Source organism: Colletes latitarsis, chromosome 5 (genome assembly GCF_051014445.1).
Source record: "Colletes latitarsis isolate SP2378_abdomen chromosome 5, iyColLati1, whole genome shotgun sequence".
In the NCBI taxonomy this organism is placed as follows: domain Eukaryota; kingdom Metazoa; phylum Arthropoda; class Insecta; order Hymenoptera; family Colletidae; genus Colletes; species Colletes latitarsis.
In genome coordinates, this window is record NC_135138.1 from 27,166,160 (window position 1) to 27,181,618 (window position 15,459).

The following is a 15,459-nucleotide window of genomic DNA, read 5'->3' on the forward strand; positions in this document are numbered from 1 at the left end:
CATCGTGACTTTAAAGTCCCCGTCCGTTTACTATAACTATTTTCTGCATATCATTGAGACTCTAAACGTAGAAACGTGATCAACGGTGAGGATAGAGCAAATGAAAAACCTTTTCTCCCTCTCGTTCGTTCCGTTTGCAAACTTACCAGCTCCCTACAATAGGGAAACGTAAACATTTTTTTGCGTTCATGGCACGGTACGGTGGTTTTTGTGAAAACCAGCGAGAGTCTAAATTAGGATTATTGCAAAATAAAATCGCTTCAAGCATTTCGTTTTGTACCCAAATCGGAATAAACTTGTCACATAAACAATTTTTGGAAATGGGTGGTATAATATTTAAACGTTTAACTAGAATTTATTGTGAAGTTGTTACAATTTTCGTACATTGTAATCAGTTATCTAAAATTCTTCAAAAATTGAAATATATTTTACAATAAACGTTCTATTGTGTAATAAAGACTCTTTGTAATATGTCCTTCCGCATGAAAGGTCGATTTAGTTATGACAGAAAATCGATATACCGATGTTCATCGTTCAAAACCGATCGTCTTTTTACGTATTACAACAATATATTCATACAGAACCATCAAAAATTAGTTTTGAGAATACTGTATACATTCTTAAATAGTTGTTAAAATTACTTTCTTTTGAATTTCTTTAATATTAATACATAAATTGTAATATGTGAAGTTAAAACACCCATGTACTATTATTTTTATTAGGTATCTACGATTTGTATTTTAAAAGTTACATTGTTAGCATTAGATAATTTTGTTGGAAGAAAACATTAAGATATCGAGAAAATTTTTGCGAATACGAGAAATGAATGGGTACTCTAACGAGCTTTGAATACCAATTAAGTAAGTTTCATAAACTGATCGTGAAGTTACACCGAATACAAGTAACCATATTTAATCAAAATATCACATAAGACAGACTGCATGATATTGAATAGCAGAAAAGCATACATGATTGCTTTTCATTTTAAACATTAAATTTAATTAAAATTGCACAATTTCGAGATTGTAAATCAAAAACAAACAATTTCAATATATAGATTATCGGTTTGTTGTCCAGGTATAATAAAGTTAATGTAATTAATTTAAAATTGGGACGATTTTAGGAAGGGCTAATAATTTTCAGAAATTATTTCGTTATGATCTCGTGCTTACGTTCAGCATAATTCAATGTATAGTATTCGTGCTTGACGGTAAATTCATTTTTGCAGCAATAAAATTATGAAGGTCAAAAGAATGAATTGCAAAACGTGTCACACTCCATCAACAAATTGGTATTCTTGATTTTCGTCTTATTTTGGCCTCTAAAATCCCCCATTAAAATTTTTCCCAGGGGTGGCCGAACACCCTGTATTTCTCTTTTAGTAACATGATATATACTAGATTTATTTTTTTCGTTATTACTACTTCATAGTACTTGAATACTAGGTTTCCTTAGGAGACTGTCTTCTAAAAAGTTTAGAAACCACTGGTCTAAACAGAACAACACATTTAAAAGTTTCTTCCTTGATAATGATTCCACGCTTTCGAAAGTCTTATAGTAGAATTAGACCAACCAACGAGGAGTTTCGTGACAGTAAATTTCTTAGTTCGACTGTTTAAAGAAGCAGTAATAAGAAAAGAGTAAAATCAAAAAATCATCTCAAAATCTTCGACGAAATTGTACAATTTTATAAAAGATATTAAATATTATGATTAGTAAATGTCATTTAATAAAACAGCTTAAGCATTACAAAATTTCGTTATAATTGTGTTTGTTGCATAACATAGCTGCATTGTTTGTACAAGTTAACTCAGGCAAGTAACAAGAAACCCTAATTTTGTTTATTGTATCTGTGTATTCTGTGTATAAAGAGGATTCAGCGTCAATACTCGTGATAACCGTAAAAGCTGTAGGAGAGTGATGTTCCATTTCGACGACAAAACAATAGTATGATTTTCGTGAGCATCGTTATAATAGGTCATGCTAATTGGGGCCTCCTACGGTACTAGAGAGAAATCCCTTTCTTTGTTGCATTATACATAGTTTCAACATTGGTTCCTCTTTAGAGACTAGCGCATACATCAAGTAAAGATTCTAAAACGTAATGAATTTATTCGTAAACGTTGCTGGGATTGATGCTTTTGTTAGACAGAGACACCTGAAGATGGAAGGTCTAATATAATGACGAAAAAGACGGTACCAAGTAAAAGAATGAAAACGGTTTATAAATACAAAGACAAAGCTGACTGGTTATAGTTCTCCTAATTACAGTGGGATCTCTGTTATTCGAGTTATTCGAATGAGATGAAAATACATTATTTATTATGAAATAAAAATTATAAAAATAATTTGAAAATCTTCTTCGTCGTTCACTCTATTTTCCCCAGTTCGTTCGACTTGCTATTTCGCATATTTTTAATAACGGAGGTATTTCAATAGAGCTACATCCGTGCTTCGTATAATCCGAGGCCTCATTTCTAAATCTCAGAACGACAGAGTATGTTATTTTCGGAAGTATATTCCTCTTACTTAATTTCCCGTTAATGTAGATGATTAAATTCACAAGTGTTGCTCGTAGTAAATCCAAGTTTGAAAGTGCTTAACAAATATCGAACGAGCAAATGTGAAGTAGATCCAGGAGATATTTCGTGAACTTTGAATAAGGTCCTTTGTATTATTTTCTACGGAAGATAGACGCTATCGCGCACGTAGTTTCCGACTCGAAAATAATATCTTAAAATCTTTTCTCCTCGAACGAAGAACGTAGCTCGAGATACTTGCTTATCCTTTCCTCGGTACTTTACACCTTTCAATATTCTTTACCTCATTTCGCGCTATCCGAATGCGAAGAAATATCGTGGAAGTCGATCTGCTCGTGTGTCTTATCGTCGTCGTACGTCATGTTCGTCAGGATGCGAGCGGGCGATACATTTTTCCCATCCTTACAGATCATAGCGGTCGCGTTTGGTGGTAGGGTTAAACGAGCTATCGTGGCACATGTCGTGCCTCTGTGTGCAGACGATATGAAACGACCAAGAGATAATGAAAATGGAACGTGGATAGGACCGAGGCTACACAATTCTGCGACGGCGTAAAGTAAGAAGAGTCTGACGCGTCGGAAATTTCAGGAAACGAGTGCTTTAATGATCGTAAGACTGCAGAAGATTAGAACGCTCGCGCAATCAACGAACCGATTTGCAACAAGCCGAATATGAAACGCGATATAAACAAAATTTATTCGACCTAATTTTTGCACGGATGTTTTTGAATAATTGGAGATTACTCAGAGAGGAACAGTTGTTTGGTTTGAGGAAGAACGAGGGAAAAAGTATTATTTGTAGAATTGCGTTACGAAAAACATGTTTTTCCTTCCACGTGTTTTAATTGCGACGGAGAATGCAAACTGCGTCAGCGAAACACAAGAGGAGATAGAATGAAACTAATTATCGTAATTATCTGAGAACCAGGCTGTGTGGGTAATTGGGTAGATTATGTGTGAATGTGATAAATCATTGATTATTTAATATTTTATAGTATCGTTTAGAGATACAAGTTTATTTCACTTTGGTTATAAGATCGTTATTTGTGACAGAAAAAGAAGGAAACTTGATGTATAGTTTATTTCTTAACGCGTCAACTTTTATTGTAAGCCCGTTTCAGAATGTAGAAACTTATTAAATTGAGAAGGCAACAAAGAATATATTTTGTTTACTCGATCCATGTTCAAGTATATTAGCTTGCAGGTTTCTAAAATTTCAAACAAGTCAAATATTTCCAGTACTGGCAAAGAGTGTAGTTTATATAACTGTTTTTAAGTGACTCGAAAAATAAAAATCTAACGAATTTAAATCTGGGCGGTGCGAAGTCATCGGAGGTTAGACAATTGGTCCTGCAGGACCTATCCATCAGTTAGAAACTCGTTCGTTCAAAAATTGCTTGGCTACTCGGCTGAAACAGGACGATGCACCACCATGCATCAATCTCATGCCACGTGCAATCTAATGGTACTTCTTCCAATAATTCATGCAATTAATTACTGCAGAAATTGACACAAGATTTACTTATCAATCTTTCATTAATCAAAGCAGAATTGTCGAATTATTATTAATTAAAAATTGTTATAAATATGTGAAATATGAAATATTCAACATATAGATAAAATGCATACTATATGAACGAAGTCAAGTTTCCTCGAAACTATTTTGAAATTTGCTCCAAGATATATGAATATTCTCGTATGAATAAATGTATACGTTTCGTAATTCGTTCCATCGAATATTTGGATTAAATCAGAATCGTGGTCACGTAAAATGCAAATGAATTGGATTTTGAAAGCTGCGCACGGGCGACAAATCCCCCTAAATGGATGTATCAATTGTAAACAAAACGACGAAGCAGTCAACGATTACGTTTTTGGAGCTTTTTTCGAACGGCATCGACTACAGAGTATTCTCCGAATAAGGTTGGAAATCGCTGTACAATCGCTATTTCCCGTCCATTCTTTTTTTGCGCGTTGTTTACGAAATTCAAGCGATCTGCAACTGAAATGTTTGTTTCCGCGCAGCCGTTGTGATCCTGGCTGCTTTGCATCTATTTGTGGATACGTGTATACTGCCTGGTGGAACACATCGATTACCGATGTGCAGTTTTTCAATGTAATGTAACGATACGGGCCTACGTGAAAAAGCAGTTTTCCACTTTCTAAACAAAGGGACTCGCTAGAAGTTTGACAGTGGAGAAGAACACGTTCGAATCGATACGGTTGGGTTTGAATTGTATTAACTGTGTTTGTATCACTTAAATGATAATAAAATACGCGAGTTCGTCAATTCAGAAAATATATTTCTTTATAGAGAACAGCTCTACGTACCAGTAGCAATTATACAACTCGATAAAGCAATTATCTTGCGGCATGTAATCTGCTAATGGTATAATCGATGTTGAGTCTTGAGTTGAATAGGTAGATCATGTTTAAACGATGGATATTTAAGTACGAATTGTTGTCTATAATAAGAAACGATATATAGGAAGTTCGAAATTTAAAAAATAGGAAAAGAGAAATCCATAAACTAAAAGAAGACATCAAATTCAAGAGCTTTATTGCATTATTTGAAAACTAATAAGGTTTGTTAAATTTTTTTAAAGATAGCCAAATTCATAGGACATCGGTAAATTCGTTTTCAATAATTACGGAAACTGGATTATCGTGGTTCGAGTGGTTTATGTTAATACGTGAATTAGCCAATGTGGACCATCGCTTTCTTATCGTTTCTCGTGAAGAGCTTTCAAACGCCACTCGAGTACCACGTAATTTTGTTTACACGACCAAGAAAAAGTGCTCATCACTTAGTTTGAGCGAAGGAAGTTGCCTCCCAGTCAACTGATTCAATATCCTCCAATAGCGGAGGTGGAAGTCGCCGCAGTTTGGAATTAGATCGATATATAACTACACAATTATATTTTCTCGAGGAGAAAAAAAACCGTCGTCAAACCTAGTTTAACGTCTTTTCCCTTCCTGTCGACTTTAATGAGATTCCCCGCGATTAACCACAATCGGACGTTTTGTTCCTTTTTCCTTTTTTCGATGACATATTTATTCGATGACAAAGCAAATATCATCGAAAAATGCGCAGCATCTCGTTCCACTATTTTCATCAATCAAGGGAGTGTCCGTTCCAGTAATTAATGTATCCCATTAATTGCCCATCTAAACGTGCAAATTTATGATCAACGATTGTGTTTGCTTTCCAGAAAATATGTAATCGTTTATCAATTTTGGGAACATTACGTTACGAATATTCGTTTGAAACCTTCTTCTGCAATTAAATTTAAAAAATTTTCTTTTAGAGATAAATGAATAAAATTTTAATTTCTATAACCCATTTAATTGTTGATATTGAATTTCCCCAGAAAGTATCAGAGAATGTTATTGCAAATACACAGTTGAAATTTTCATCAAAACTGAACTACACTGTCCGACACTTTCACGTCTCTAAACCACTTACCCTATAGTGAGTGTTAGAGATATAATGAACTCTTCAGGCGTACTCAAGTAGCGTGTTAAGTGACACCTTTGCAGAAGAAAGCCGCCAACTCTATTCGTTGACACTTGTTACAGGGCCGCACAAGCCTGCTAGATAGGTACAGGCCCTTAATGGGCCATTGTATAGCTCGGTACTTAAAAAAGATCCCCGAGGAAGGAGAACACTAGTCCAGTCCCTGGTAGACTCAATTCCTCGACTGTGTCATTTCTATGCCATTCCAGTTTAAATTCCATAAATTTTTTCTCTTCAGTTTCCTGACAATGGCATTTTCACGCCATTACAATTTCAGACCTACAAGCTCATATTCTCTTTTCTCAGTTTATGGCTATTGCGTGCGAGATCCAAGAACAAAGAATTAAACCTAATTTTAAATCTACCGCTCGCCTCATGCACAGAATTTCTTTTTTATTTTTAGAGGGTTTTAAACTTCCTACAAATTTGGATACCAAAAGTGTATAATTTAGTAATGGATGCTAGGTAGCTTGACTAACGAGTCACTAAAAGTTCCTTTGACATCTCTCTTTCAATTTCTTATTTTTCAACCTCATAATCTTAACGAGTGCAAGAAGAATTGTGTTCCATTACTATTAAATTCGAGTTTGCACTGTGTAAAAGAGATTCTTGCCAAATGTAAGCTGGGGTCGAGTGAGACCCTTACTGACAACGTTTGGGAAACGTGCGTGACGTTTATGGCTCGGTAAAAACGCTGGAACGTATTCTCTGGAGACATTCATGGCATTTATAGCGCTAAGGAGTTGACGTCTGAGAGATGTTTATGGCTGAAGAAAAACTGGACGTCTGAGACATGTAATCCCAACATAAAAGGTGTAACAGTTGGGACAGGGTCGTTTGTGACCCGTACGAAAATTTTAGTTTCACGTTTTGAGCTATGAATTTTCTTCTACAAATATTTGGTGTTCGACGTTTTATACTTCACATAGTTCCTAAAATATTGAAACCCGTTAAAATGTACAATATTTTATAACAAAGTGCAGTGTCAATTATTACATCAGACAAATTGTTCTGCAGTTTTCTCGTGGATGCTTTTTCTATTTCAAAGCAATTAGGCTGTTGGTTTCGCTTGTTACCACTGCCCATCCTTCCTGTGATGTATTTCGTGCCTTTTCAGTCTGCACCTAATTGTTTTGTATTGAAATATCAACGCTACTTCACTGTAACTCGCATGAACGCCACAGTCAGAAGAACCAAATTTTCTGGGAAATATTTTTGTCAGAGACATCGACATTTCTTTAAACAAAAAGATATATTTTCATTCAGACACCAATGTAAAATTTTATTATTTCTCTGTTTTATATTATTTTTAAAGACCTGAACTACCATTTTCTAAGAAACGGTTTTACGTTCTTCTTCCTTCTGGCCATAGAGGCGACGTAATCTTTTAAAAAGGATATATTTTGCAACGACGTAACCATAACCAGAGCAAGCAAATTTCTTATTTCTCAGGGCATCGGAAAGTTATTTACCATTTTAGACCCGGAGGCTTCGATATCGAAATATAACGACTTTAATTTCATGAATTTGACTTTCGAGGCGAGTTGTTTAAGCCCGAAGCAGCGCAGAGAGCAGTGATATACGTACGTACTCACACGCTCGAAAAACATGTGTAGATCCTATGAAATAATATTGCTTTGAATGCACCTCTGTGTGCTTTAATGCATTTTTGTAATGGATGAAATTATTCTCCATGCACCGAAATTGTATATCACACGTGCCTTCTGCTTTGTGATATTCAACACGTTTATCACGCAGCCGTATAAAAACTATAAATTTCATCCACAGTGGAAATTAATTGGAAGTAAAAAAGTCTTTTCTGTTCTGTAGTTTTGTATTAAAACATAAACTGTCGCAAGTATACCAGTTAATTGGAATATTTGCACGTAATACATATGGATGTTTATCTTCGTCTTTAAAGAATTAAATCTAGGCAGTGAGATAATGTATGCAGCTGGTTTCTCGAATTCCGTTCATATAAAAAAATATTTTCATGTACAACAAAATTTTATTCCACTAATCCTTTACACGAAGAATCAGGATGTGATATTTGATATTATAACGACAAAATTAAATCTTCTGTTTAATACAAGTTAGCTTATAAATGTTTTATCACAAAGTTGCAGAACACAAAATAATAACCAATCAATTTTTCATTTAATACAATATAGGAATCGATTGGTATTTATCTAACGTGTTTACACGAACCTCGTTTACTACTTGAAGCTGCTGTAGGTAGATGCTGTGGCTTGTGTTAATAGCAAGTTAGTAAGTTGTACGATTTAGTATCAATATACTGCTTGTATTTTCGGATCGAGAACATGCCAATAGATATTCCAGTCAGTTTCGCTAATGGAAATTTCGTAGCTGCTGTAAGGGAATATGAACGAGGATTCTCTTAGAAGGGTATCATACATTAGATCATTTAGTATGTAGACACAAGATAATAATTAGATTTCTAAAAAGTTCCGTAAATTTTATATTTACTATCTCAGGAAATTTAAAAGTGTTATTAACTGTTTGAAAAAGTATTCCACTTTCGGTCCGTGTATAAATGATTACTAGAGCAGAGCACTATTCGTTACAATCGTTTCGTGAGTCTCGATTTATGATATTTGTGATGTGTGACAAGTGTCACGAAAGAAATTTTGCACCTTTCGGTTCGACTAAGAACGAAACGAACATTCATAAACGTCGCATATTTTAATCGTGGGGAAGTGGGGCGGTCTAATTAAAAGTAAAAGCAATTAAACTTACCGCGATTACGGAAAGAATAGCAATTTCATAGAATTACGCTATAATAACAAGGTAGAACAAAGCAGCATCGCCAGGCAGCTTCGACAAACAAGGTTCTCTGCCCTATGAAATAGAATTGAGTCTGTTACTTTATGCAATATTGAGCGCTCAAGGAAACTGGCTTTTTTAGCATCACTTCGTTATCGTGCAATGATGAGTTAAAATTTTTTTTTCCGTGATTCAATTGCTCCCTATTGAATTATTGGATGGTTCGTAAAACGTTTCTTTAAAATTTAACTAAGACTATTACGGCTAGTGATGTATACACTACACTTCAGCAAATGTAGGTACATTGCAATTTGATGTAATTTTTAATTTTACATCATCTTTATCAAAATAATGATATAAATTAAAGTGGTATAACGTTGCAGAAAAGTTATAAAACTTTCCGAGTTATTTAATCTGGAAATAATTCTGTGAAGAATCTAGTACTTTTGATACAGGGATAAACGAATTCAGCATTTCATTTATCGATTAGATACTTGACCGTGCACTTCAGTATTCAATTGGTATAAAACTCAGAGTAAGACAACTTGACATATCGTGTTCTTTGGAATTTATTTTCGGTTGTAAAGTACTCACCTTTGAGGGGCCAGATAATTCATTTGAAAGATGAACATGAGTGATGCGAATTAAATCTAAATTTATTTTACAATAGCAAGTTACAATATTGCACAATAAATGTAATTAGCTTTTAAATCAAACATTACAACATAAATTTTCTCGTTCAATGATTAAATTACTACTGCACAAATTTATTTATCCTGCACTGATCTTTGTAATAGGTTTGAAACTCTGTTATGCAACTTTTAACCACTTGTATATGCAAATAATGCCAGTGGTTGGAGAGTAATTGAAGGTATCAAATGGTATAACTGTTAGCGCCAGACGCTGCCAGATTTCACGATACCGGCTATAGACTTTGTGGAACTTTTAAGTTGAAGAGATTTTCTGTTCATTTAACATTTTGTTAGCAGAAGTAAAGAATATCCTGATGGAATCAGCCAAGATTAATTTCTTAAATAGAACACGATACTGCAGTCAGCGTATATTTAAAAATATAAACAAACCAAAGTAATTGTCCAGTCGGTGGTAATTTTAATTAGTGCAAGACTCGGTAGTGCTCAGTGTCTGTGTGCAAAGAAAAATGCCACTACCGAGTCTTATATTAATTAAAAACAACGCTGGCTGAGCTATTTTACTTTCCTTTATGTTTCGAAACGTAGGGTGGCTAAAAAATTATTTTTCTATTTGTCACTGCGTGGGTTTTAAACGCTCATATAGGTCAAATAAAAGATGGATTATTTTATTTTATTCTTGTATCATAAATAACATAAAAAATTGTACAGTCTATTAATAAACACATTTTAACTGGAGAAAATTAATGAATTTTCTTTATCGCGTTAAGTTAAAGTGAAATTCAAGAGTGTGGTCGTTAAAAGGGTTGAGAGTCCCTGGTTTAAAGCGTAGCGATTCTGTTTCTTTCACTCTTAATAATAAGTGAACGTGCCACGAATTTAGAAGTGTGAAAAAAATTTTTAAAAAGTTACTTCTTAACAGATCGTTGTTAATAGGCTTTTAAAACAGACGATTCAGTGTCTAGGGGTAATTTCGCATCGTTGCCAAATTTTCATGTACCACTTTACACAGAAGTCCGTTATCATTCAGTCGTCAATCAGAACACTCAGAAGCAATTAAGTCCCGAGTCAGCTATCAGTCTACAGTTAGCGTAGAAGTAATAAAGCTTCTATTATTGTAGGCGCAAATTCAACTGGCCGTTCAAGGCCATTTCGTCGACTGTGAATGACGTCACAAACTAACTTCTGTCTTACGATAAGCTACGTGTCTTCATATTTGAGAGACGATCCGTGGATATTTGATGGGAAAAAGTATAGCGACGAACTCGAGACACATTCCAAATCGTTCAGATACCATAATACGTGCTTGCAATACATAAAACTCGAAGATTAGACAAGAAGATATTATTTAAAAATGATCAATTCATTATATTCAGCTTTATAAATATTCAAGATAACATCATCTAGCTCGATACATTATCTTTTTACTTTTTCATCCAATATTTTTTTTCTTTTTATACGTAAAATATTCTGTTTCGATAATTTCTGACATAATCGTAACGCAAGCTCTGACTATTTGTTATTCCGTGCATTCTGTAATACTCAGATTTTCACAATAAAACGCGCTCTTTTGAAATAATGCTCCGGCTTACGGTGAAAGCTTTAGGCAACATCGATAATCGCTCGTTTAGTTCTCTTTTTCTTATTCCAATTTCCAATTCAGCAATAATCGCGCGAGAATGGCAAAAAATTCAATTCAACGTTTGGAGAAATTCGTTTTAACGTGGAAAATGTTAAGTATTGATTTTTCAATTAACGAATAGTCATTAGTCGTAAGATTATTAATTATTTCTTAGTATTTTTCTAATCTTTCCTAAAAATTTGTAAAGCAATTGGAGGGAGGATAATTCTTCATGCAAAAGAAAATAAAAATTATTTCTTTGTTCTTGATTGATTGGCTTCCCGTTCAATCGAATACAACTTGGCTAATGTGTCTGGCCATTATTTGCTATTTCTACTTGTATTGGTGCTGGTAAACCTTGAAGGTGGCATGGTATTAACTGTTTTCCGTCGATCTTGCTATCTTGTAACTAGTTAGGGACAGATAAAACAGACAACACCGCGGCACCGTGTCAATGTTTACAAACACTAGTAGAAATAATGAGTAATGGCCAGACACATTAGCCAAGTCGCACTCGATCGCACGCGTACGCGACGAATGTTCGATATTGATTTCCTCAAAAGCAAAACTTTTTATGTAAAAATATTACAGACTTTTACATACATTTATTTCCACATAAGGAATTACCCCATTATCGGTTTTACCACGACTTTTATTCCACACTCTCTAAATCTAGTCTCTAAACAAACTGTTTTAGCAACACAAACGAAACTTTAGATAAATGCGTGGAAACATTATTCGAAGGATTGGAAGAAATAGAATTGTTCGAAGGAGGTTGAAAACATTTCAAGAGCGAAACATGCGCTTGATACTTATTACTCAAGATGTTCGTGACGGTTTTCCCATATTAGGTTAAACGCAATTCACGAAGGGTGGCGTGTGCTTGCAGGGTCTCGTGCTCTTTATCAACTCTTTTGCGAAATGTGCTTCGTCGTGCTTCGTGATATATTATAGTAGTCATAACTATTTATCTAGAGTTTTTTTTAATGATTGCCATGTGCGTTAAGTAGATTCGACTGGAAATCTTGATAAACAACAAATCGCAGTGGTACGTTCTATACAAGTACGTCCTTATAGAATCTTTGCTGGTATCGAACGTATTTTGTCAAACATTCTTGTAAAAGGTTTAAGATATCCAAATTCTTCGGTTCAGTGCGTTAATTTATTTCATTTAAATAAAACTGCTTTTAATATCAAAGTCTCTAAAAATGAGTACAAAATTTGAAATACACTTTTGTTAATAGCAACCCCTCTTGATCGAGCACTGTATGCAATTCATTAAAGTAATACATTGATTGCAATAAAGCGGAAATATACAAAAACAGTTATTCGAGTATCGTGACATAACAGCATTTTGTTCTGCCATATTTCTATCTGGTTATTAATGATTTTATAAGGAACACCAGTTCAAATATATAAACATGCAATTAAATTGCAATCGACTGTGTGCTCAGATAATTGATTAAATGCGTCTCAATGCGACGTATCAAATGTTATTATCAAATTTCTCCATTTTTCAAATTTCATTTATTTTTCACAGAATACAAAAACTTTGCGTTGCTTGCATTAATTATTGATCTTTAAAAGAATCTATTACATAATTTGAATCGTTAGTCAGGACTAAAATTAATTTTGTTTTCATTTTTATATATTAAAAATTATTACGCAACTTGGAAAATGTAGGGCAATATCTGTCATTATTAAATGTTTAAATGAACACTATAGCATGTCTAATTGCAGGAATATAATATTGTCATGAAGAATTTCTGATTACACTTATATGAATGCAATATTAGAATTTAATATCTACACACATTTTATCGATTGCAACATGACATCGTGAATCTACTTGTTACTTCACAAATTGTATAGTTGAATAATTCATAATATTTTCTGTAAATTACACAACTGGAATATTTAATATTCGCTAATAATAAATGAATTTATTAAAATGTCTTCCCTAGAATTCTGCTGCTTGAAATAATGAACGTTTCGAACTATATCACCCATCGAGTGAAGTGCCATGACAGGATAATACAACTACAGGTTTCTTCATACACGAAGAACAGACTAATCGATATTTATCGATTGTCCTTTGGAAACCTAGCACAGAACGCACGAACCAGAATCCTTCTGCGTTCCGTGTCAACTAATCCTGGAATTCTCACGCAATAATTAAATTTTTCCAACGAAACAAGCTTTCGTTTTCGTTTTTCGGTTGACAAAATCTACAAACATACGAATGCGTGTGCACAAACGTTTCACAAATTGTAAGAAAAAAAATTGAAAACTTTACTGGTCTTTCATGTTATAAAAATGAAATCATATTTTGACTTTCGAAATTATGATTATATTTTAGACTTCAAAAAATATTTACTAATTAAACTATATAATATATAACAAGTTTCCTATTAAATAGAGCAAATCATTTTTCCATATAAAAGAAATATCAAAATTAACCAATATGTATATAAGTTAATTTGTATATTTAGATTTTAATCAAACTTTAGACAGTCTCAAATAATTGTTCAAAATGTTTTATCTTAAAACAAGTGATCTTAATATTATATATAATTTTCTATGCAACGTTTATCATGCTCTCTAAAGAAATCTGTAGTTCAAGGTGGCCACAGTCATTCTTTCGACTATAATTTAGTATAGTTTTCGACGTTCGGAATCAACCAAATCCATGCATATATGTATAACAGTCAAATGCTGCAACAGTGTTCTTTTTCCCGGCAACGTTCTTCCTACCTAACCCAGACCTGTCAGTCATGGCCTCAGTATAGCCTGGTTGAGCGGAATAAATGGCTCTGGAGTCCGTTTACGTCGGGGTTGGCACCACTGGTATTCGGAATTTTCACCTAGTCCCATAGCGTGCAGTCAACGATTTTTGAATCTGAATAATCCTTCATATTTTCGTCCAGAAAAAGACCTGCTGTGCACGCGTTTCTCTTTCCACGGGAATTGCGGTCAGCTTTACATTTTGTTTAACAAGGCGTGATCGTTGGAATGTATGTGTAATTTTTTCGATAATCGATCGACGATATCACGCACGCATAGCATTAAAGCGAAGCTGAAAGTCCCACTTGCATTTGGTGTTTGAGAAAAAGGTGATTGCTTTAAAAATTCTGTTGACAGCAGTAGTATAAGGTTTAAAAAAAAATCTTTATGACCATTGGTTCGCTATATTTGACGTCATTTCTGACGTAATTCGTTTAACATCCACTACAAATATTCACTAATGAGAAAACGAAATAAATTCCAATTACATTTGAAATCCTATCAGACTAGTTTCAGAAGTTGCAGAAATATTGTAAACTATATATAAATATCTATATTTTGAAAACATTTAAATTATATATGCCTTAAGGATTGTAAGTGTGTGCCCTGTTTCTATTTCTCCAAAAATCATTTCGCGAAAACTTTTACGTGCGATGAAAGAGGTTTTCCAAAACGCTCAAAGCTGAAATGAAACGGAGTTTGCGCGGGAAATAATTAACGTCAAGATTTCGAGAAAATAAAACTGTAAAAATGGAATGAGTGATCGGCAACTGACCTTGCGTGCCCTTCTAGAGGACTACGATGAATTAGGCACGAAAATTCGCGGAACTTCAATTCTCGCTATTGCACTTCGTCTTGCCTCTCTGAGTTCTTGGTTTCATCTTCCGGTTCTTCGATATTCTGCAATCGGTATACAACTTTCACGAAATTCAACGATCCACGAGTAACATTACAAGAAACTCGTTCGAAAGACAGTTTTTCATTTTTTTCTAACAAATTGAGAATGTCACTTAGATCGAGTACTATTCAACCGATCGAATGTACTCCATTTCTAATAAGTCCATCCTCTTTTCTCCTGTACTTCGTACTCTGACACTATTCTTCGACGAACAAAGAATTTTGGATTGACAAAGTTGTTAATCGATGGTAACTTTCGCGAATATCGTCTGGATCTTCTTCTTGTTCGTAGCAGCCATATTTTCCCGATAACTCTCGTTGTTCTACCTTGTAATTTCCGGTTGACGTTCGTAGAATCCCCGGATTGGGGAGCTCAGTAGGGACATTGGCCAAATAACTGATCGTGAAGCGAGTGTAGCGTCCTTGGTAGCTTCGTGCGAGGCATCCACTTGATCGAGAAGTGTTTCCACTGTCTTTTCTTTTCACTCGCGCACCACATAACTCGAGCAAGTGTCAGACTGAGGGGGGAATACCAGAACAAGAGCCAACAGCGGGAGGAAAACAGAAAGGTAGTCGAGGGTGGATGGAGATTCTTATCCTCCGGTATCTAAAAAGACATATCGATCTTGTTCGTGGGAAGGACACGGGCAGAAGCGCGCGACTTCCG

At 34.5% G+C, this 15,459-nt stretch overlaps 1 protein-coding gene across 1 annotated transcript in view; it reads right to left on the reverse strand.

Moving 5' to 3' along the window:
• Machr-b (muscarinic acetylcholine receptor) overlaps positions 1-15,459 on the reverse strand; it is a 47,449-nt gene extending 31,990 nt beyond the window's left edge. Inside the window, exon 1 of the mRNA XM_076765690.1 lies at positions 14,671-15,459. The gene's annotated coding sequence lies outside the window, so the exon portion shown is untranslated. The remainder of the gene's footprint in view (positions 1-14,670) is intronic.